This window comes from Parus major, chromosome 10 (assembly GCF_001522545.3).
Source record: "Parus major isolate Abel chromosome 10, Parus_major1.1, whole genome shotgun sequence".
Classification (NCBI taxonomy): domain Eukaryota; kingdom Metazoa; phylum Chordata; class Aves; order Passeriformes; family Paridae; genus Parus; species Parus major.
Genome location: NC_031779.1, coordinates 5,962,028 through 5,985,547, shown reverse-complemented (window position 1 = coordinate 5,985,547; position 23,520 = coordinate 5,962,028). Strand labels below are relative to the sequence as shown.

The window sequence follows — 23,520 nt, the reverse complement described above, 5'->3', positions numbered from 1 at the left end:
GGAATCATGAGGAACCAGATTTCTCTGCCAGGATGGCCAGGGAGGCAATGGGAGCCTCTGTGACCAGGTTCCTTGCAGCAGCATTTACATCTGGATTGTGAGTGACTACCCAGACAATTCTGCTCAAATTTCACAATCCAGCTGGCCCATGGTCCCACACAACCACTCCAGCACAGGCATAATCCATTGCCTTTATCTTAACTTAATATCTGACCATTTTCACACCTACAGGAACAGTTTATATAGATTATATACAAATATCTTCACTAGATTAAATCTGCCCTTTTCTGCAGCAGGAGCACTCTAGGACACTCCACCAGGACAATAATTTAAGCTTACAAATTGGACTAGACACAGCAGAAGCTGGCAGGGGAATACTTGAGAACCTGCCAAAATTCTATCCTGGAAAGATCCTGAAGCCTTCAAACACATCTCTGCGAAGGTGACTGGGAGAGCTGTCCATCACTCCAGTGCAAACTACTGCACTCTCTTCTCTCTGCAGCTCCTGCATCCCCTGGGTAACCACTGAGTGACTCCCATGCACTGAGTGCAGGCACAGACCTGTTAGCAGCTGCAACAGTCAGTACTATAGAGCAAACCTTATTTTCTCACAGCTCAAATCCCACAGCTCTTGCCACACTTGCTGCCTCCAGCCCCTGCTGGGTCCAGTCAGAGCCCTGGTGAAGTGCAATTGTCTGAAAGCCCCAGAAAGAGATCACTCAACACATTCTCATTTGAAATACAACTACTATGCGAAGTAACCAATTAAGCTCCACGATAACATGGTAAGATGCATATGCTTGCCACACTGTCAAAAAGCTTGATTCTTTACCAGAAACCAAAACAAACCACTTTAGAGAAGTAATTGGTGCTCCATTGGCCATAGAATAAATACAAATGGCTAATGCAAAGGAGATTATTTTGCTTGTATTCAGATCAAATTTGCATTTTAAAACTCAAAGTTTAACAGAAATAAGTTAATAACAGTGGTGATGAAATGAGGGTAACCTTTCACAAAAGAAAGTCTTCCTCTCTTCTTGCCAAACAGAATAATATAGAAAAAGTAATGCTCTCAAGAAAAAAAGATTCAGCTTCTCAAAAGATCAAGAGTCCATATATAAAATCCAAAGAGCACAAACTGGTTCTTTCCAAAACTTTAATTAGAAGAAAAAAGAAAAAAGGCATTTAATGGCACAACTATGCACTTCAACATACCTCTCAAACTCACTGGACCATGGAAGATAAAATCATGTCACCAAATTGGTTTTTTTTTTGCTCTCTAGTAGAGCAAACATGTAGTTAGGATAGATTTCAATTCCTGAGAAAAAAACTTCAGCTATTTCTGTACCCACCTGCTTTTCCTCAAGGGTAATGGGCTAATACACATGACATTCAATAGGAATGTTTGCAAACACACTCAAATGGATTCAAAAAACTGAAAATGTTTCTTCTGACTCTCAGATATTGTTAGAAAGCAAAATTGACTGTAAATGAAGGGGTTGATAAAATGTAAATGACTGTAAATGAAGGGCTGTAAATTGCAGCTGACTGTAAATGAAGGGCTTGCTATTGATCTCCTTTGTCTATCAGAACTATAAACCCCTTGACAGGAAAAAAATTCATATGATTCATTTCAATATAGAGAAAGAAACCAAAACATGGCCCCTAGAACTTAGTGAGCATTCAGGGAGTGCAAAGAACATCCAGAGTAGCTGGATGCAAAGACCATTAGCCTCAAGGAGTCCTGATAACATTTAGATACAGACTAAGCCTTAAATTTGCATTTTTTTGTGTGTATTAGATGATATTACCAGCAGAATATAGACCAATTACATTATACTGCATTTTAATTAAAGATCTACAAATTCAAAATTTAAATGAAATCAATAATTATATAATAATTACTAATCATCAGGAAAATTCACTATTCTATTTTGTTATCTGAAAAAGTATTAAAAATGAAAAGCTATGAAGCCTTGCAGGGTAGAAATACCAGAACTGAATTTTAACTAATCCAGAATCTCATTCCTTAGCTCACTCAAAGAAATTCAAACACTGCTTTTATAGCTTAATAAACTGCGTATTTTTCTAATTTGGATGGTTTAATACCAATTTATTATTCAGATCCCAAGTTCCTTTGCAACATATTTATCTTAAATGAAGGATCTCCAAAGTACAGGACCATCATGGAAATACTCCCATGGCATCATCAACAAAAGACAGTCATGAGTGACCAAAGGCCACATGCCAAACTCCAATGTGTTCAGTTCTCTGCAATTTTATCACTAAGAAAAAGTGGAATTCAGATCAGCTATATACTAAAAGGGATATTTCTTGAAAAAAATAAAACAGAAAATGATTATTTTTAAGTACAAGAAGCATGTAGTAATAAGTCTGTAAAAAGAGATCCCTTTCGGAATAAGAAAGTACATCATGTGTATATTTGAGTATTTTCAAGAGGATGCTGCACTAGCACCTTTATTAAATAGGAAGATGCCATGTAATTAGTAAATGAACATATAAGTCTAATTATTTCAGAGGATATATATGAGGAGGATAATTAGCAATGTCAGTGATTCCCAGCACAGCTAAAACACTAGTTTATTCAAAATTTTTAAATTGTGTACTCAGTAATGAGCATTTAAAATGAAACCACCTCTTTATTTACATTGTCCCGGGATTCCAGTGAGGAGATGTTGGGTGTGAAGGCAAAATGTGACCTTAAACACACATCTTGACAGCAAGGAAATTCCCTGAGGATGAAATAGATGGTTCTCTCCTGCACCTCTGCACTTTCTCAATATTAGTGAACAGTTAATGAATTTTTTTCATACTTCAGAAATAAAATACATGACAAAGTACAAAAGAGAAGAAATCAGCATGCAGTTTTGAGCTTTCTAATCTTTCCCATAATTCCCTTAAAAGACAGGAGCACAGCTTTGGTGAATGTTCCAGTCAGAACAGAGTGAAGCAGACACAATGGCCCATCAGTGACACAGATCCTGATTCTGATGTAGTAGTTACAGCAACAGCTTTGTGATTAGGAAGTCCCTTTTTCACTTGCATAAATCCTCTTCTATGCTTGATTTAGTGCTTCAGTGATACTTACCATTTGTCCCTTCCCTGCTTGTCTGAAGCTGCAGCTGGATCTACAGTCCATTCTCAGCAATGCAGTTCAGTATGAGCAAAGGACCACAGGACTTTGCTTCCCTGCCTGCTCCCAGTCTCATAAGGGAAGCCACTCGCATCAGGCTCTGTTCTGCTTTCTGATGTTAAAAGCAGCCCACACCTACTCTCTACAGAAAACTGCTTAGAGGCTTTTCAAAAATGAACTTACTGAAGGTATAAGCCTAATTTACATATAATTTGTACTACACTGAATTTCTCTCCCATTCTTATCTCCCATTACCTTGGATAACTCAGAGATGACTAAGTAGTTCTACTGACAAGGGGATTAAATGTTTTGAACTTTTGCTGTAAATGGGGTTCCTTTCCACTGTGAAAACAAAAAGGTTTGATGGGTAGCACTTTTCTTGAATAATCTTCCCCATCTATGATCCCAAACAAATAGATAAGTCACAAGAGAAAGCTGGTATTAAGGTGTAACACCTTTCCTAATAATCCATGGAATATTATGGGCATAGTTTAGAAAGAAGCATATAGTTATTCAGCAGGGAAATGTGTTGTACTACAGATATATGGAAAATTCCAAATAGCAAGGCTGATGGTGTGAGCAAAGTGGTGACACCTCAAATATTATACCCCATATTTTACATACAGTGTGTCTTGTCAGGGAAAAGACATAACCTATGCTTGTTCACAATTTATACCAAGTTATCACCACTAAAGAGTGATAGAGAAACAGTTAAATTCTCATACAGCCCTAAAAGTTTCAGAATATTTGAGGACACAGGGTTGCATTAGGGTCATAGCTGCCATCTATCAGCAGCTAAAGCCCTCTAGGATACAAATGCATGAAAGGGTGGGAAGTGAAACTCAAAATCAGTGGGGTAACTCATTGGCAAGTTTGTAGTCCATGCTGTTTGCTCCTTTTGTTACTGCTTTTACTAACACTAGAGCACTTGAGGCTATCACAAAGAGATACAAAGTTACTATTGAACAAAGACTGATGAACAGATTTTTAGAAAGTTGAATCATAACACCTAGTCTTGAGTAAAGTGTACTTGAGAGGCCAAATGGATAAAAGTTTTGTCTGTGATGGTTATTTTAAGCAAGAATAGCATGAAGATGTAGAGAAAGAAGCAACTTAGACATCAAAAATACTTTAACTAAAGATAATGCTCTGAGTACTTGGTCCATTTAGGAGGCCAAACAAAGCTACTTGTGAAATATTACTCATCTCACAGCATAATGAGTAACACAATATTATGGGACACATGTAATAACCAAACCTTTTCTTACCTGAGTCAATATCACCGTGTTTCTACTGTTCAGATTAATCAGGCATTTATCACTTTATCAAAACACAATTCTTGCCCTTATATTCACACTTCTAAGTCTCCATAATGTATATTCTGTGTTATACTCTTCTACTGAAAGTTCAGATCCTTGTTTTGGAAATCAAACCCATGCAAATTAAAGTGCAAACAAGTTCTCCATGTTCATTTCAGTCCACTAACCCTACTGGGTAAACACTGATGCCCTTGGTCATACTGACCCAGCCCATACAACACCCATCTCCCAACCTGATAATCAGGGTCCGACTGTCAATCAGAATAAATTTGTCAGACTCATTTCAACTTACACCAAGACTTTGTGACAGTAAATGAACAATACTTATACAGCAGCAATAACCAATGTAAAAGCAATAGTTATATACAGGAGATCATACATAAGAACAATCATACACCCAGACACTTGCAGCTACAGGATATGAAATAAACTTTCCCAAATTACTGAGAGTGTGGTGGTGGCACAAATAAAAAAGAAGGAAAAGCCTTACACCTACCTCCATGTTTGCTGGGACATAGATTCTTATGCTCCCAAAGAACTGGCCCATGTTACAAAATTCTGGGAAGAGGTGGTGTTCTTGTGAGCTCAAGTAATCTGGAACATTAATAAAACATTAAAGGTTAGATTTTTATATGCCAGATTTCAAACTGCTGAATTATTCTCTGAATGTAACATCCAGCTTTGAAGATATTGGTATTTTAGTCTGTGCCTCTTCAAATTTCCATGGTTTTGAAGTTAAAAAAAAGTTTTTTCAAAAACACTACACAACACCTACATTAAAAATGTTTTTTTGTTGTTTTTGAAATCTGTTTAATGTTAGAATAACCATATTCTTCTGAAATAACTGTTGGCTTAAGGAATATTCAAATAGTTTTTTCTGCATTTTAATTACATTAACACTTTCAAAGAAAACTTAATTGTACAGGCTGGATGTTTTTCAGTATTAAAAGGAATCAATTCTCTGTTTTAATGCAAATGACTGGTATGCCTGTTTATCATTTACACAGCTGTAAGCTAACAAATATTATAAATACAGTGTGACATTGATTAGATATGGACAGTAACTGTACCCAGTAAAGCAAAAGTTTCAACTTTTAATCAACCCAAGCCAATAATAAAACCCATAATCACAAGATTCTAGGAAAAGCAGCTCAGTATGTTTTATTACAGAAAGGATATACCAAGTCCACGGAACTCGATTTCCTTTTTTTCAATAAGGAAATGTAACAGAGCCCTGGTGGGCTGAGCAGTGCAGCCCACTGAATATTTAAAGGAAACCAGACAATCTGTAAACAAACAAGCAGATGCTCTTAGCATAGCTTGGCAAGACTGCTCAACTTGCATGAACTAGAAAGTCACTGTTGAAATGCAATTAATTTTTTCCACTGCAAATAAGACATGAGGAAACTACACTAAAAAAATTAATGAAAATATCAGCATAATTGACATAATTCCTGTTGAAGGGAAACCTTTGATTGATTTAAACAACAGATCACATCTTTTGTGAGGAAACCATGTAAAGATCTGGAAAATATTTCAAATCTGATTTACAAAATCTTTTGAACAATTATGTTGATGGTCTTACTTCACCCTCTCAGCAATATTAAGAGTGTCATGAATTGAAAAAACTAATTTTAAGTTTATATCTACATTTCAAGGTGAAGGGCTTTTAGACAGACTTTGCAAACATTTGGCAGTTCTAAGCAAGCCCCATATCTGTGTCAATGAGACTACAAAGGAGAGAGCACCAATAGATGCTGTACCCACACAGGCTGCTGCCAGTACAGTGGGAGTGACCTTGAAAATCATCAGCACTCACCAGAACAGCAGAGACAGCCCCTGCTGCAAAACTACACTGGAGGTATAAACAAATTGGTATGAAAGACTCTGTTTTTGTAAGGCTCTGGGTTACCTCTGCAGTGAAAGCAGTCTGCATGTGAGTAGAGATGTGCTGCACAAAGAAGCTTTACTTACGCTTTTATTTAGCTGGTAGCAGCTGTAATTTGCAATTGTTCTTAACTGAGGGAAAGAATATGGGGAAGAGAGGTGATCTCTTATCAGAAGCCAATTCTGATCATGTAACCAGCTTACATAATACTGCAGCAAGTGCCTGGGAAGCCCTGGAGAAAGTCTGATTAATGATACCATGAGAACCCTAAAAGAACAAATACTGACATGATCCATACTGAAAGACATATTGATTGCACAGAATACAAATCAATAAATATGAGCCAGAGGTGAAGGGAATAAAATTAGGTACTAAAAATCTAGAATAGAGTTGTATGAAATCAGAAGTGGCTGGAGATTTGCCGTAATTGATTCTCAAGTTGACACAATTGCTAGGGAAGTGTCTTTACATTTCAGAGTAACTTGAAGGTTGTGTAAACCCTTTTTCTGTAGCATCACAGTCTGTGTAATGCTACTCCTATTATTAGGAGCTCTATGAACTGTAGTAAAGATTTTTCTGTAGGAAAGACCATATCACTTAAGACTGTGGCACAATAAAAAGGGTCAGCTTAAACTGATAAATACTATATCAAGAATCAGGGAGCTGAAATTCAAATTCTCTTCACATATCAATTATTCTGATTTCATTTTTAAAACTTTTATCAGACATTAATATCCAATAACATCTTTTTTCTAGAATAAGACCATGTGTTCTTTGTCAAATACCATAATGAGGGCATTAACAAATGTTATTTGCTTTAAAGAATTTTATGAAGCAGTTAATTATCCTAACAGCTCGCTGACAGAGAGAAGGTAGAGAACATTAAAGGATATGAATAGCAAAGCCAACATAAATTTGTACAGTAATAAAAAAACAATGATGAAACAGTGACTTAATGTGACACAGAGATGAAAAGGAATCTTGTAATCTCAAACATCTCTCTGAAAAATGCAAAATGTTCTGCCATTTTCCAGAGCAGATAGGAGTTTGTATCAGTTTCTAGAGCAACTTATGAATCATGGCAAAAATTGCATGTGAAGTGCAAGATGGTTACAAGACTTACAGGAGTATAATGCTAATAGAAAATGTAACTCATTTGTTTCACTAACCATGCAAGTATATTACAAATTATCATATTTACTGGGTCTCCTAGCAAAAGCACCTAGAACACTGATACTGATGTGCTCTGTGAAGATTTATTAAGAGAATTCTGAGTGGTTTGACAGGGTATATGAATTAGTTTGTGGTTTATACTTCCTTCACCTTCTCATGTTTCTTTAGTTGCCCAGATTAATTTTGTTTCATTTGTGAATCCATCTCATGCATGCTTTATACTGAACTGATACTCCAGAAGTCCTTTACTGACTTATGGTGCCACTTCAATAACTGCTACATTCTGCTGATGATCTCACAGTTCACATTCATTCTGCCTTAATACAGACTACATTTTATCGATAGATAAAATAATCATAGATCATTTGAAAGGATAATTTTGGAATATAAAGCATCTATCTTTCAAAATACTGCTACCCCATTCTTAATTATATTTGTTCTGTTGTATTAATTTCCAGATTAACTGTTGAAAAAAAATAGTCTGTTGCAATAATAAGCCTTTGGACAACAATAACTGAAATTAGAATTCCAGCTGAGTCAAAGACATAGGGAAAGACATTATGACCTGTGTATGTATAGTGATACAACACTGTAATTCCAGTTGGTCACAGAACTGATTCCTTTCACACTGCACAGCATTAGAAGGGAGTGCCTCATCCTGTCTATAAGCCCCTGACCATTTAAGCAAAATCTGGACAAAGTATTATGCCTTATCACAACTGAATTCAAGTTCTTTTGTGCTTATGCAAATTGAAAAATATAATTTTAAAAAGGAGCAGTAATCTATATTCTCAGAGCTGTCCATGTTCAGACATTCAACAGAGCAATTTCTGTCAAGTGCAGTTCTGGCAAGAGTCATCCTTTTGTTTTTGAATTCAAAGACGGGGATAGAATAATAATCTTACTTTGCTTATTAAAATCTTTGCATTATCAGGTAAAGTAATGACTGGAAAATTAAAATTTAAAGTCACAATAAAGTTGACAAGAAAAAAAGTGGTTTTCAAAATTAGAGAAGTAGTTCTCTATTTTTAAAGGCAGATGAGGAGCAGTATCAAAGAGACAGCTGGCAATCCTTGAGTCCAGCGTGCTTTTGCTTATGCCAATAAATAGATCCAAGGGTAGGAGATACGGTGCAGCCCCGTGTGCTCAGAGCCTTCAGGACGGTGTGGTGAGATTTATTAAACGATTTAAGGACAGAACTGCCCTGGGTGATGAATTGGAAAGAGCAAGAGAAGATAATGAGCTGCTTTTGCTTGTGTCAGCAAAGCCATATTGATGTGTCCAAGCAAAATCAATGGAAGACTGACTGGGTGTTCTTGTCAGCAAAAGACGAATTCCTACTTATTGGGGTAAAATGATTTCAATTAAATAATATATAAATCCTACTTAATTTGACGTACTGCCTTTTATCCTTCATCAGTGCTAATCAACAGTGATTTTCAGAAAAACTGCTGTCTTCACTTCTGTCACACTACAACATACCTATGTTTCACTTATTTACACATATTAATTTGTTTTCTGTAACCTTAAGGATTCACTAATAGAATTCATTGGTGAAAACAGTGAAAAATCTCTAAAAAATATTTTTTAGTGCAAGAAAAGTGTAATTCTATAAATTCATAGTTCTAGGAAATTTTAACTGTCAAGAAAAACCATCTTGTCAAAAAAAGTAACCATCATTGATTTCAACACTTCTCCAAAATACATTTCAGAAAATATATTTTAAAACATTATTACCAGCTTACAAAAGGGCACTGGACTGCATATCAAAGGAAAAGATTTGAATATTTTAAACTGTTTTCTTTACAGCACAAGGAAAGTTAATTAAAAAAGAGACCTGATACCATATTTGTAGTGCACAGTTATGATTGAGAACATTGTTTCACTCACAAGGGTTCTTTATCTCAAGGCAAATAGGATTGCTAACCACAGAAATGTTGATTATATAAGAAATACCTCACCAAAATGTGCAGACAGTTGTTTTGATTTTAATAATTCACATGGCTGCTCCCGCCCCTTTTTTCATCTGAGGGTTTCAGTCAGTAGCATGAAACAGCAGCTCAGCAGTGTTGCCTTCCTTCTCTAAAGAAAAGTGTGCTCTTGATGAGTAGTGCCATAGGCTCCAGAGATAAGGGATGGGGGTCAACACTGGACATGAAGAGTTCAGCACTCAGTACAAGAAAATGCAGTTAGAAACCCAATAGCCCATAAAAGACTTGAGATAACTGAACAAATGCTCTACTGTTTGTTCTGTATCCAAAGGGAGATTCATTTAGGGTCAAGACTTCCACTCCTTCTTTCTTGGGGGAGGTGTGCCCTACTGTGAGAAATCATTTCAGGGCTGACTAATGGAGGAAATCAGGGGAATCTCCTGTGGTAACTCTCTCTTAATAATACAATAATCTTACCCTCAATCAATAGGTACTCACAGCTGTGACAGGTCTTTTCTTTTTAAAATAAATCCTAGTTTTTACATTACAGTTAACCAGGTGTGTTACTAAGGAAGATGTCTCTGAAGGGGCAGCTCTACCACTCCAATGGTGATGCACACTTCAAGAGACAGCAAAACAAAAAGGAAAAAACCCAAGCCTGTGGAAAAGCTGAAGTCACTCATTGTTAAGAGCACAACTTCTATTCATTCAGGTGGGATCCAGCATTTCTTATAGATACAGTATTTCCAATGTACTCTTCCTAATGAATCATTCCTAATTATTCCTAATCAATCTGAATTTTGCCTGTGGAAAGCTGAGAGAATAGACTGAACGCAAGAAAAGCTGCTCACTCTTCAATCAAAATGCATACACCAATCTCAGAAGAACTTCTTTCTCATTCAGAATTCCACCAGAACCTTCAAACTTTATTCTGAATGAGTCACTGCTCATTCTGTTCCACAGAGGTGCCCTGAAGCCTCTTCATGCCTTCCAACTACGTAGGCATCTTCTGCTGCTCTTAGCAAATGCTCTGTGACTGCATTTCTGTTCTTTTGAAAACCTCCAGCTCTATTTTTGAGTGACTGGTAGCTGGTTCTTTAGCCCAGCTCCATAATCCAGTACAGCAGAAACTTTGTTATTTATTTCCACTGGCAAGTCTGTGGATCAGGACAAAGTGCAGAGATCCCATTCATTCCTCACTTATGTGTGAGTGCTAACTTGACAAACACTGGCACAAACACATCTGGCAATTATGGGGGAAGACAGGTGGCATTTAATCCATCATTCATATCCTTCTTCAATGAGGTGACACATAAAACTCAGTAATTAGGCAGAAGTGTTCCAATTCATTCAGCCAAATTTTTGCTCTAAGACACGGAAGGGCAAAATCACATTTTGAATGATGAATTTAAACATTATTAAGCCAGTTAGCGTTCAACAGTGCATGCAGATTGCATACACATGAAATATGAAACTAATCCCTGGCAGGACACTACTGGATGTGTGGAACACAAGTCCCAACACTATGCCAGTTTTACCCCAGTGCCTGTTCAGTGTCATGGAATGCTACAGACCACCCTGCTGAAGTTCCTTTATTACAAATCAGAAGGAATGCACAGAGCAGTTGGAAAACAACAGGCAGCACAGAACACACTAAGTCTTTCTATTTCTGTTTTATCACCCAATGATCGTATTATATAACAAGAGATTATATCAACAAAAGATTTGATAGATGTAAAATGCCACTGTAATTACTGATGCTTTAAAACATTTCAGATGATTGTTTCATACCTAAATTTCAAAGCAGTGAAAGTAAAGCCAGATAAGAGGTCGGACTTTTTTCCTTCCATCAGCTTTTATAAAGAAGAGTCCAATCTTAGATTGAATTTGAAGCTTCTTGTCTTTTCACGGCATATAAACCCTATTAAATTTTGATAGTGCAACTTTGTAGGACATTAGGACTGTAAGACAGCAATTTATAGCTGCATATTAGAAACCTCTGCTTCACAACAGATGCCTATTTTGGTACAAAACTGCAAAGTAATTTGTTAATGTTTTCAACACATACTAAAATTACACATTTGAATTCTAAATCCTTTAGTACCCAAATGCTTCAGAAATGGCAGTTATGGGACTATGTTGCTTGAGGTACAACAGCCTATTTCTTCTGCAGAGTTTTGAGTTTGGAAAGACTTTTCCACAAAAAGAAAGTAACAACATAAAAGGTATCACTATATAAGAGACTTGCTGCCCATAAATTTCTTCTCTCTCCTTCTCCTCCCTCAGCCTTAGTAAGACTTTTCAGGCAGGAAATTTTTACCTCATGATGGCAACTCAGCTAAAATAATTTCCCAAGGAGAGCTGCTTTATTTTTTACCTAAAACACTGAGCAAGGAAGCATCTTTGCTTACTTGAAGCTGCAGTAAATATATTGGAATACCCCTGCTGAGTGCTCATTTTTGGGCAGGGTTTTGCATGCTATGGATCAATCTCCTGGTGCATTCCTGGCTTTTGACTATTGCTGCTGTGCACCCAGCAGTGGAGGGAACATGCCCATGGGAGCACGATGGATGTTCACTGGGAAAGAACATATCAAAACTAGCACCCTCTGATGAGGATATTAAAGGCTTGTGATTTGGCTGTATGAAGCAAAGTCCATTTTAATTTAGGATTATCATGACTGCTGCGCATCAGAAAAACAAATGTCAGGCCACAACATTCCATGACATGAATTTCTTACAAATAATGAAAACTAATACATCTTAAATATTAACAATGCCTGTTTAGGAACATCTCTTTTATGATTTTATTCTATTTCTTACTATTCAGGTTGCAAACCAGATAAATCCAACCAGCAAAAATCCTGTTCAGTCATATTATTTGTGAATTACACTGAGCCAGATCACCAACTCCACATTTCCCATTTCCCTTAAGCATTAAAGGTTTCTTAAGCTGACAAGTAAGTTTCTATATATTGCTATTAGTACAGGTTTACAAAGGCAAGTTGACATCTTGAGATTAAAATTAGAAGATGCAACTGCACTGATAGAAAACATTCCAAGCAGCATCAGAATTGAATAGTGAAAAGGATGTGGAAATAAATCATCTCAAAGAGCAAGATGTCACCTGAAGAAAGCTATCTAAAATGCTAAGGGATTTTTTCTCTGTCAGCTCCTTACGTCATGGATGAATATGCCATTTCACATCAGAGGTAAGCAAAATATCATAGCGGAGTTCTCTCCTAAACAGTGACACCAAGGTCAATATTGTGTGCTCATCAACTTAGCCTTCTTAGGGAAAATAACAATTAAATTAATACCTTAAGCTCATTATGTGCACAGGGTGCCTGTATTTCTGATGAATGAGGCATAAAATCCTCACACAAGGTAGAAATCAATGAGAACTCAGTAGAGATTTACACACATACAGATCCCATAAGGACACATGGCCTGAATCTGGGTAATTCTTTTAAAGTTTTGTTAAATCTATTATGTAATATTCTAAGGAGCTTCTACTATTCCAGTGTATTCATGCATCTATTAAAAAGCCACTGGACATGTCATAACCTTAAGTATGTCTAGTCTCACATTGTATTCTATTCTTCCCCTTTTACAAATGGAAAGCTGCAGTACACAGTAACTGCAGTGGAGTTTTGGTCCTCAGCCTAAAAAGTTTAATGTAAGCCTTGCCATACATTTTTTCTGTCAAGATACTTCAGATATTTAGAATATGCAGGAAACTTGAATCAATTTGAACATGGTCAACCCAAAATACACAGTTTTTGCAGTATGAATACCAGATGTATTCAGACACATTTTTGCTGCTTTTGAGTCTTATATACTTAACAGTGATGAAGTGCTGAATCCCAAATTAGGCTCTAACTACTGAAATAGGATTGTATTTAATTGTATCAAATATAGTTTAATTTATTTCTCTTTATTTCTCTTCATATACACATGCACTTGAAAGAAGCATATGTGAATACACACATTCTGGAAATGTTTTGATGGTAGCCATGTAAGTGTTCAATGAAGTTTCTGTCCTTCCTTTTGTCAATTCTCACCCCCACTGCCCCAAGTGAGCACCAGGCCAAATCCATTTTGGATTTAGTTGAAAGTAGAAATTAAACCCCACAGAACTACCTAAAATTCTCTTGGCCAGGCTTTCTGCAGGAGACACCTCTAATAAGGGCAAACAGTCTCCTGGAGTGCATCAGTACTACAAGATTACAGAACTGTGAGCCGGGCAGAAAGGTGAGAGTGCCCCTGGCTATGACATTTGTCATTAGCTGCTGCAGGAGATCGTGATGTGGGCACAATTCATCAGATGTTCAGCTCTACTTCAACTGTGAAAATGGCAAACAAAATCAGTAACACAAGAACATACTGTTTTAGCAAAACTACACTGCTAAATTAGGAACGACTGATTAGTCAGATTGTACTCGGCCTGGTGAGGCATGTGTTACAGAACTATACAGAAAGCTTTTATACAACTCTCTCATAACAGCTCTTACTCTGAAATGCAACAAGCTACAATTAAAAAAAAATTTGCTTGTTTATTCTTGGCACAGCAACACTGCAACCTGTCTTAGCTGAAGACAGACTGCCAGTAACTGTTTTACAAAACTTCTATACATGCCATGTGTCAATAACTCTCCAGAGACTCTCATTTATTTCCAAGATTTCCAGCTATATCTGAGTCATTAATTAAAATGAGGTATTAAAGAAAACCATTAAAGGAACACTTGCCTTTAAATTTGCCTGCTTGGAAACAGATGAACTTCAATATTTCCAAGTTTTATTAGTTTTCCCCATATGAAAGATCCAGAGTCTTAAGCCCTAATTATGAAAACACACAAGGTCTAACTTCTTATTTATTTTACCTGCCTATGTAAAATCCTTCTGAAGGATGAATGACAGAAGACGAGTTGTATGGGCAGTACTTCAGAGCCTCTGAGTGAAACAACGTAACACTGGGTCCATGTAATTAAACAAGCTGACTATGGAGACTGCAAATGGTCTGATCAGGTTGATCTGCTCCCTGAGAGATGTTCCACAGGTGGTGGCAAGTGTCAAGTACTAATGCCTTTACTGCTGCAGTGTTTGTTTCCACTTGCATTACTGGAAATCTGTGTCAAGGAGACCCAAACTCACCATGCCAGCCTCTGCATGGATAACAAGGCAAACACCCATTGCACTTGAGAAACCCCAGAGCTTTACAAGTTAACCAGCTATGAAGGCAAACATAATAAACTAAAATCTCAGTCTTATCTGTGCAGATACAGATTTTCAGCAGTTTCACTGTAGCACTTAGCACTCTGATCAAGACATCAGAGTCACACAGCAGCTCACCTGCAGAGCTACAGATAGAACCCAGGGCTGGTACAGTCTCTGCCCACTGCACTGCCACAGGATCATGTCCTTTGTGTAGGACACTGAGCTTGTCATCAGCAGGAAGGCTGTAACACCAATAGCTACAGGACAGCACAAACATTACAGGTGTGCTGGAGTGAGGCTCTTAGTACACATTATTCTGAAATGTAAACATTTTATCAATAGCTTTCCATACATATTTTCTTTGAGATTTTTAACCAACTTTTGTCTCTGAGCGGTACCAACCATTTTTAACAATTTCCTGAATTTAGATCTTTTATTTCTAATCATTTAAGACTCACCAACTGCTAGGTTAACACCTGAAAATACCCAATTATTTCTCACTAAAGAAAACAGACGACAGACCCAGGAAGGGACACAGACAGCAAACTGTATCACTAATAATCGACATTATTAAATTTGTGTTTGCCTGCAATTTCAACAGTAGTTTAAAGGACTGAGGGACCTTACCAGAATACATCAAAAGAGAAAAAGTCATTATCTGATGGAAGAAGAGTACCTAATTCAAGATAATTGTACTGTAGCAGCCCTTTGGCAGTTTTTATTCTCTGGGAAAATTGCCTTCCTTTCATGATACTGTAGGACCCCATCTGCTAATATTGATCATTTGCATTTTAATTTCTTGAGGAATGCCTTCCCCAAACCAAACACCAGAGTTCCTCTTAGAAGAGGAGTGAAGGGCCTTAATGTCAGAAGTCATGATACTGATGTCTTCTTTATGTAAACTACAGCGAATTCTGCAGAATTATTGAGCAGCAGTGCACATTGGGATATGGGAGAATGACACAGGCTGAAGAACAGATTCTCAGCTATATTTTTACTGTATGGTGCAATATTGAAGCAAGAACATCATGGTTTACATGTGTATAGGATAAATTCTGCCCAGCAGTTTCCTCTCCTAAGGATCAGGACTAATTATCTATCCTACTGTATGTTTCATATGTCTAGACACGTTTCCTATGTCATATTTCCTAGACATGTTTCCTATGTCTAACCATTTTGTTCCCTGGAACTGTTCTAAACTCGTATTTAGAAACACACACAACACCCTGTTCCCTGCTGATTGGCACAGGCCCTCAAAGCTTCTTATTCTGGACTCTCTAAAACTTACTGCCATGTTTTTGTTAAACAGCAGCAGCAGCAGCAGCTACCTGTATTTTTCTGTGCACAAAACACTTCCATAAAACAGAAGATAATTTCACGCTTCCTTATCATTCATATTTAACATATGACTGATATTCATCTTGGCATCTTTATGATGCTGCTGTAGCAGGTTTTATACCCAGCTTTTATCAAATATTCTCATCTAATTGTAAATGCTTGCATGAGTCATGTAGCTGGCTATAGATGTTGTCAGTGAGTCCCAGTCTCTGCCAAGTCCCTTTGTGCCAGGGTTGGACAGTGCCCATTTACAGCCACAGCCAGTCACAGTAGCACCCGTGTGACTTGTGTAGCTGAGCTGCAGCTTCTGCATTCTGTGGTCATTTCAGATGCCACACTGGATGTTCTCTAGCATTGAGGTTTTTTTTCAGACCCCACCAGTGTGGGTTTCTCTTCTGGCCAGCACTGCACCATGTTATTTGTTGTATATTCTGAGCAACACACTTTTAAATTATAAACATATTAGGGAAATTGCTACTGGCACACAAGCTGTGTGTTAAGTTACAGAAGTTTGGTGTGTCTGCCTCCATCATGAGGTCTGAGCTGATATTACTACCCCTAATAAAAGCAGTTCTGAAGAAACACATCTTCAAATCTCTCCCTCCTTTTTTAAACTGCTCTCACAAGTCACAGACTGTATTTTCATTTCAATGTGCTACCAGAATGATTGAATTCCTCCAGTAACAAAAGTACAAAAGCTGTTTCAGAAGTTTACATAACTGTGCAGCTTCTAATCTAGTAATAACTCCTTCAAGGCAAAACAAACTGCCTCAGTGCTACAATCAAGTGCTTTTTAACCTCTTCCAAACACATGAACAAGGACAAAGCATTTATCTCTTCAATAATTGGAGTTCATCATCTGTATCTCAAGGAACTGTTTGAAAAAATAATTTATGTGCAAGTGTTTAACCCAGATTGATTACATTGCCAAGTAGTACGTCAACTATTTGAGAAATGTAATTTACAGTCTCACAATAGGTACTTTACTAAATTTTGCATTCATCTGTCACAGCTGTGTTCAATGATTTGACCCTGATTAAAATTCAGACAGTTTCTTTCTGTGGAAATTCTTTTTGATATCTCATTCATCTCCACAATTTCAATAAAACTGGGAATAAAAAAGGAACATTCTGGCCTCTATTTACTGTATATATTACCAGCTGTCTGCAGATTCTTACAGTAACAGTACAGCACAAGGGGCTGACTTTGTTAGATCCTCCTCCTGAGTCTTTTAGGTATGAGACAAAGGAATCAGCAATATCCCCCTCTTCCCCTTGCAAGACCACATGGAGTGTTACAGACAAAAGAAATCAAAAGCTTTAAAATCCCATCAGATGGAAAGTAATCTTCTAACCATACTGTGAACCAAGACAGAGGAATGACTCATAAAGTAGTCTAGAATAACTAGAAAGTTATTTCCACAACCCATGTAAGCAGTGATGTTCTGACTGAATCACAAGAAAAATGGGAATGTTCTCTTTTAGCCAGGCATGCTGGGGCTGCCTGACTGGCTCCTGCATCAGCTGCCTTTGGTTTGTTTGCTCAGGAAAACAATGACCCTTCTGATCACAACCACCTAGGAAATTGAAGTAGGAAGGAAGTTGAACCAACCTTCCCTCTCACACAAGAGCTTATAGCATATGTTGAGTTGCTACAACAGTTTATTTCAGTGACTGGGTGGCATTTGGGAGAAATGCAGAGAAATAGAAGGAAAACCTTTGGCAATTGTCAGACTGCATAGAAAGATTAAAACATGTTGCTTTAAATCAATGGTTGAGTATAGGAAAATAAATAAACAAACCAGCTAACTCTGAGTAAGAAACAGAACAACTGGAAATTGGCCTTGAGAGAGGGCATTAGATTGACTTCTACTGCCAAAGGCCAAACTTGTTAGGCACAGAAGGTTCCTAATGTAAGAAACAAATCCAGCATGCATTCTTCAGTAAAAAGAAAAGATAGCAAAGACATCTTCCCTTGATGATGGGACAAGTTTTATGTGGAAAAACAGGGAACTTTATACAAAAATGTGTATTTGACTAAAATTCCTCCACATCAAGCTATTAATATGCCTCCATTTGCTGTCAGTATAACAAACTGAAGGCATGACAAAACCAATCAAAGGGTGACAAATACAAGCAACAAGAACACAGGCCAGAAGACCTCTGATATTTTTCAAGTGCAATGTGATAAATGCCAGTTTAAGAATTTGGGTCAGTAAATGCCTTTCCAGACTCCTAGGCAAAGGCTATGGCAGACACCCTCACAGAGAAATTTTATTGTAATTTAACAGGATTCTCAGTTGCCGCATTTTCCCATCACAGCAGAAATATTAATGGAGCCCAACTAAGGTACAAATAACAGAGGTACCAAGGAAACACATGGCATATGCTGATTTTGGATGAAAAATCCAGTTGGAATTATATTGGAGTATTGTCAGCTCAAACACTTCCATGTCATGAAAAATTATTATAGAAACTGTAGAAAATATTGAAATCAGAATCTACGGCCTCAAAATTATATTCTTTTTCTTACAGAGTAACACTTGAATATTTAAAAACATTACATTATTCTATTACAGTTTATCTAAGAGAAAATTGGTTATAAAATACCAAAAGTATTTCAGTAACTCAGGAAGTTTTTTCAATTTTTGTATTCTTTATATAAATATATTTGTCTTCAATTTTATATTCTCTTATGCAGAGAAACAGGGATAGTGATTTTGGAAACAGCCAGCCATATGGCATCCATACATACATACTTTAATTTGAGATTTTTCTTCTTTTTTTGCAAGTGCACTATAAAGCACTGAATGTTATACAAACTGTGTGGCAACCAACACTAAATGTTATACAAACTGTGTGGCAACCAAAAAGTACAGCACAGCTCACAGTCAATAATCACCCACCAGCTACTTGAAGTAAAAGGCATCCATGTGAATCTAGAGATGGTTTACTGAGGAAAAGTTAGCCACCATTCCCTGGGAGCTTGTTTTTTTTTGGGTTTTTTTTTAAGATGAAAAACAACACAATGTGTCTCTTCAAATGAAATATTTTTCAGTAAAGAGGTTTCCTTTCTGAACTCTTCTCAATGCCTATCAAAAGACATGGCTAGTGACAGTAATGCAAACAAAACTCTGACCCCTGAAACAAATTAAGCACATACATGTGGGTTGTCAAGGAAAAAAGGGTTTCAGACCTACAGCATTAGCCTCTGTCTTCCTCCTTGAAAAAGCATTTAGGTCACTAACAGCTACCAGATAACTCCTGTCTATAGCTCTATTTTTGGGCTAGAACAGACAAATCTAGAGAGATTAGCCTAGAAAGACATGGAGAGGAGTGAAGGAATTCTTGCCAAATGCAAGAACAGACTCCAAGATCACAAAAATTCCCTCTAGGTATTGGCAGGTGCATTCCCCCAAAGCTTATTTCTAATTTCCAGTGTTTTTTCCAGTTACAGCCAAGAAAAACTGTTTCCACATAAAGACAGGGAAGGAATCAAGGCTGCCCACTTCTGGAGATAATCTTTTAGATTTCCTTCAATATGCCTCCTTGAAGAGCAGAGTGACTCAGCAGTAATGAAATGGTATTTAACAGGACACATTAAGGACTATAAATTCTGTAAAATATCTTTTTCCTTTCTCTCCCTAAAGAAGAGAAATCATTCATTACCTTTCAGAATTTCTCAAGTTTATTAGTCTAGGGGACACAACACCTGAAGACCTGGCTGCACTTTGCAGATCCAAATCACTTTTCCATTACAGCCAAACAACAGATATATGAAAAGTAATTGCTCATCTTGGGTTCAAATGTATGTGTGAGTCAGAAACGAGATGACAACAGATTTAGGATGCTGATCCTTTTAAATATAGTACAAAACGTCACAGTCAAAACAGAAAAGTAGTTTTGATTTCCTACTGAGTTTCTTTTTCAGAAAAACAATGATACTGTAACAATCCTTACTATAAATGAAGAATAGAACCTGAAGAGTTTAACTCTCATTTGAGCAAACTGTATATACTTATCATTTATCAGTATTTATTTTTCTTCCAGTTTATCACTCTGCATAACAAGCTTTTACTCCATTACTTCAGGACTCATTTTCAATAAATAAAACAGTAACAAAATACTCAATAACTCAGAGTCAAAGAAATGAAAAGACAATCTGGGCTAATTAGTTTTCCTTTTCCTTTCATGTAATTACTTAGGATCAGATGCTGATATTTTGCCTTCTTGAGAATGAATATGGATTTCCTAGCCAAGTCAACTACACTATAAACAACAAATTCATGCATTTCAAAGGCTTTGTTAAAGACAGAGAGCAGTGGCCAAGAACACAGCTGTAGCACTGCCCTGACAGAATGACTATCAAAAGGAAACAGAATTGCAGTAAAGACCATGAGATCACTTTTCTCTTCTGAATTTGTTCCAGTACTTGAATTGAGATCAATTAGCTTCAATCAGCTACTGAAGATCAGAACAAGTTACAGAAGGCAACTAGAATGACAAAAAGCTAAATAACAAAATTATTTGCCTGAATAGATGTTAAAAAAACAAAGTAAAAAAGGTAGTTTGCTTTAGTATAACAATACCTCTATAAATATACCAAACTAACTAGCCTGTGCACCTTCTGGACAAATTTATGGCTCTATTCTACAGCAACTCATCTAGGGAAAGGTCAAAGTTATGTATAATTTCCAGATCCATTAGAGTTGAGGATCAGAACATTTTTGGCTCCTGTTGTTTTCCCTTTACTAAGGTGGTATTCCAAATCACAAACTGCTGGTTTTGGCAGCAGTTCCGGAACACAGAAGATATTTGCAGTGTAGATGTACCAGCTGTAGATCTATTAGAGCACCAGAATAAGGATTTTGTCATTTGTGTATTTCAATTCTTTTGAGCTCACACAATTTTCACTTTTGAGCCCTTACATCTCACCTCATTGAAAAAAAAAGTATACATCCTTTAACATACAGTTTTACTTACGGGATTTGAATATACAAAAGGCAGGATGGATTCTCATAAAAACTAAATAGCACCAAGTGTGCAATAAACAGCCCTAACAACAGCCTTCAGATGAGATGTTACTGACCACTGCAGAGAAGGGGAGAGCTCCAAAACAAGGATAGAAAGGGAACCTGTACTAGCTATCAGAGGCATAAAAAGCTGTGAAGACTGGGTTCTGCATGCAGGAATTTGCTGCTCTCTGTCTCCCCACTACTGTTCACCCATCCATGACAGCTCCATCCCAGAACCTAGGTCAGGCTGCCTTGTGACTTGGTGTACTCTAAAAGCATCACCACGAATCCACTGATACCCCACTGGTGTAAGCTTGATTTGCCCTGATCAATAAGCTAGTAAGTTACCACTGCCCATTTTTGTCTTCTGCACTTCCCAGTGAGAACACAGCATTGTCAGAACCTGAAGTTCAGTGGGGCAATATTAATCTCAAAGGCACATAACTACTCCTCTGCTGCCAAAAGCACCCATTAGGTGTGAGTTTGACACACCCTGCCATCTTCCCTTCTTATTACTAACTGCAGTGGTTGACAGGTAAAAGGAAGGCGGGGATAAGCTAAAAGATAAGCATCATTACTGAAAGGTTTGTCAAAGTTTACTGATCTTGATATCATAATCAGCGCTCTTAATATTCTTTCTAGGATAAAACATTCATCAGCATGTGAATTGGTTTCAAAAATTATTAGGCAGGAGGGAAACTGTTCCATTACAAAGCTGCCAGAAGATCTAAATCCTGCACAATATCTATAGGAATATTAAAAAAAGAAGGACAAAAAGAAAAAGCCAGAAAGAGTTAGACAAAAAAATGAAGCCTTCATCTTCTGAATAATCTGTAGGGGAAAAACTGCATCTAATTAAACTGCAAAACTGAAACACAAACCCTCTTATTTTTAAAAAAGAAATATACTTGGAAATAGTCTGAAGAAAAAAGTGAATTTTTGGCTGCATCCCTTAGTTATTTATAGTTCTTGCTGACATTTGCAAACCTAATTCTGCAGCTACTTTTAAACAAAAATGTAGGCAGAGGTAACTCATGGAATAATTTGTAGAAAAGGACAACTCTGGTACCTGCCACTTGTTTTGTGCTCCTACTTCTAAACAGGTAAAAGTCAGGTAAAGAACTGCACTGACACCTTCAGAAGCTGTATCTGAAGCAAAGCTCTTCATCACACCCGGAAGCTCAGCTCAGAATCTCTGCAGTGCAATCTAGTTTCTACCATTATTTCAGCCAGGAAAATACCTTTCTCTTTCATATTCCAATTACAGCTTTTCTCTGAACCAGCTGAGTAGGACAACAGCTTAAAGGAGTTAAAATCTTTTCTCAAATGCAAAGTATCTCAAAAAAAACCATCTCCCATATATTACCTTGGCCCAGAACGAAGGCACTCTGGAGTAAAAAAACCTGAGCAGAGAATGCAAGACATAGCAAATAAAAGAAGGACAGGCTCCCTACTACAAACATTTAGAAACAACTCTCTTCTTGTGACGATACTTGCAAATACTTCAGGGAAGCAAATTTTAAAAGACAGAAATATCATCTCAACATGTAATTCACTCTGATAAAATCCAGATCTTAAAGCAGACACAAAATTGCTGAGTTAGGTGGCTAAGCAGCCCTTGGATACACAGGTCTCTTCATGGAACAAGCTCCAGCTTTTCACTTACTCCTAATGGAAATTGAGAGTCAAGAGACCCCTTGGCTTTTAAACACCTCTCCCTTATATTTATTCTGCCATTTGTGGGCTGGAGCAAGGCAAATATCCTTCTGAATATTTCTCTTCAAAGGATAAGTGATCCATTACAGGATCTCAAATAGCCTTATAAGACATAAGGTCTTTTCTGAAATGATAGGACACATTCAGAACTGGAAGATTTGTAGATGAGAATAAAGCACACTTATCCCTTCCTTCTTATATCATAGGCAGTCCTGACATACCATTTGCTTTTGCTATTTGCCAACTACTTATATGAACCACAGAGGAATAAATGAGATTACACCATTTGTTAATTCTGATGAGTCATCCAGAAGGGGAAGGTTATTACATTAATTTGAATTTACATTAACCAATACCAGTTTGCCCAGCCCACTTCTATCAGTACACCAAATGATAATGACTGGTTTTAAGGCACACAAATACACTCTATTTTCAGTTTAATTCTATTATACTGAAACTAATGGCAGTAGCAGGTCTAAACTCAGCCTTGTTGCAGGTTTTCTACGGTTTGTCAAACTCTGATTATATTTTGGAGAAAGACAAAGTTTCAGCGTCTTCCCTCACGCATCATGTTTGTGCTTATTTGCCTACCTACTCCCACGATAAAAAAAAATCCACCATAGCCTAATTGCTCCCAGAATTTCATTCACATGGAAAGAGAAAAATCACTTTCACAACAGTTCTATTTGGCACCCTTGGACAAAAATGACAAGCAGCAGTGAAGTCCCAGGGTTCTGTTTTAAAGGAAGACAGCAATCACAGAGAGTGACT

At 37.1% G+C, this 23,520-nt stretch overlaps 1 protein-coding gene across 1 annotated transcript in view; it reads right to left on the bottom strand.

Moving 5' to 3' along the window:
• Nucleotides 1–23,520, bottom strand: part of MYO1E (myosin IE) — a 226,095-nt gene that overhangs the window by 176,560 nt on the left and 26,015 nt on the right. The window contains exon 2 of the mRNA XM_015638490.2: nt 4,970–5,067. The gene's annotated coding sequence lies outside the window, so the exon portion shown is untranslated. The remainder of the gene's footprint in view (nt 1–4,969; nt 5,068–23,520) is intronic.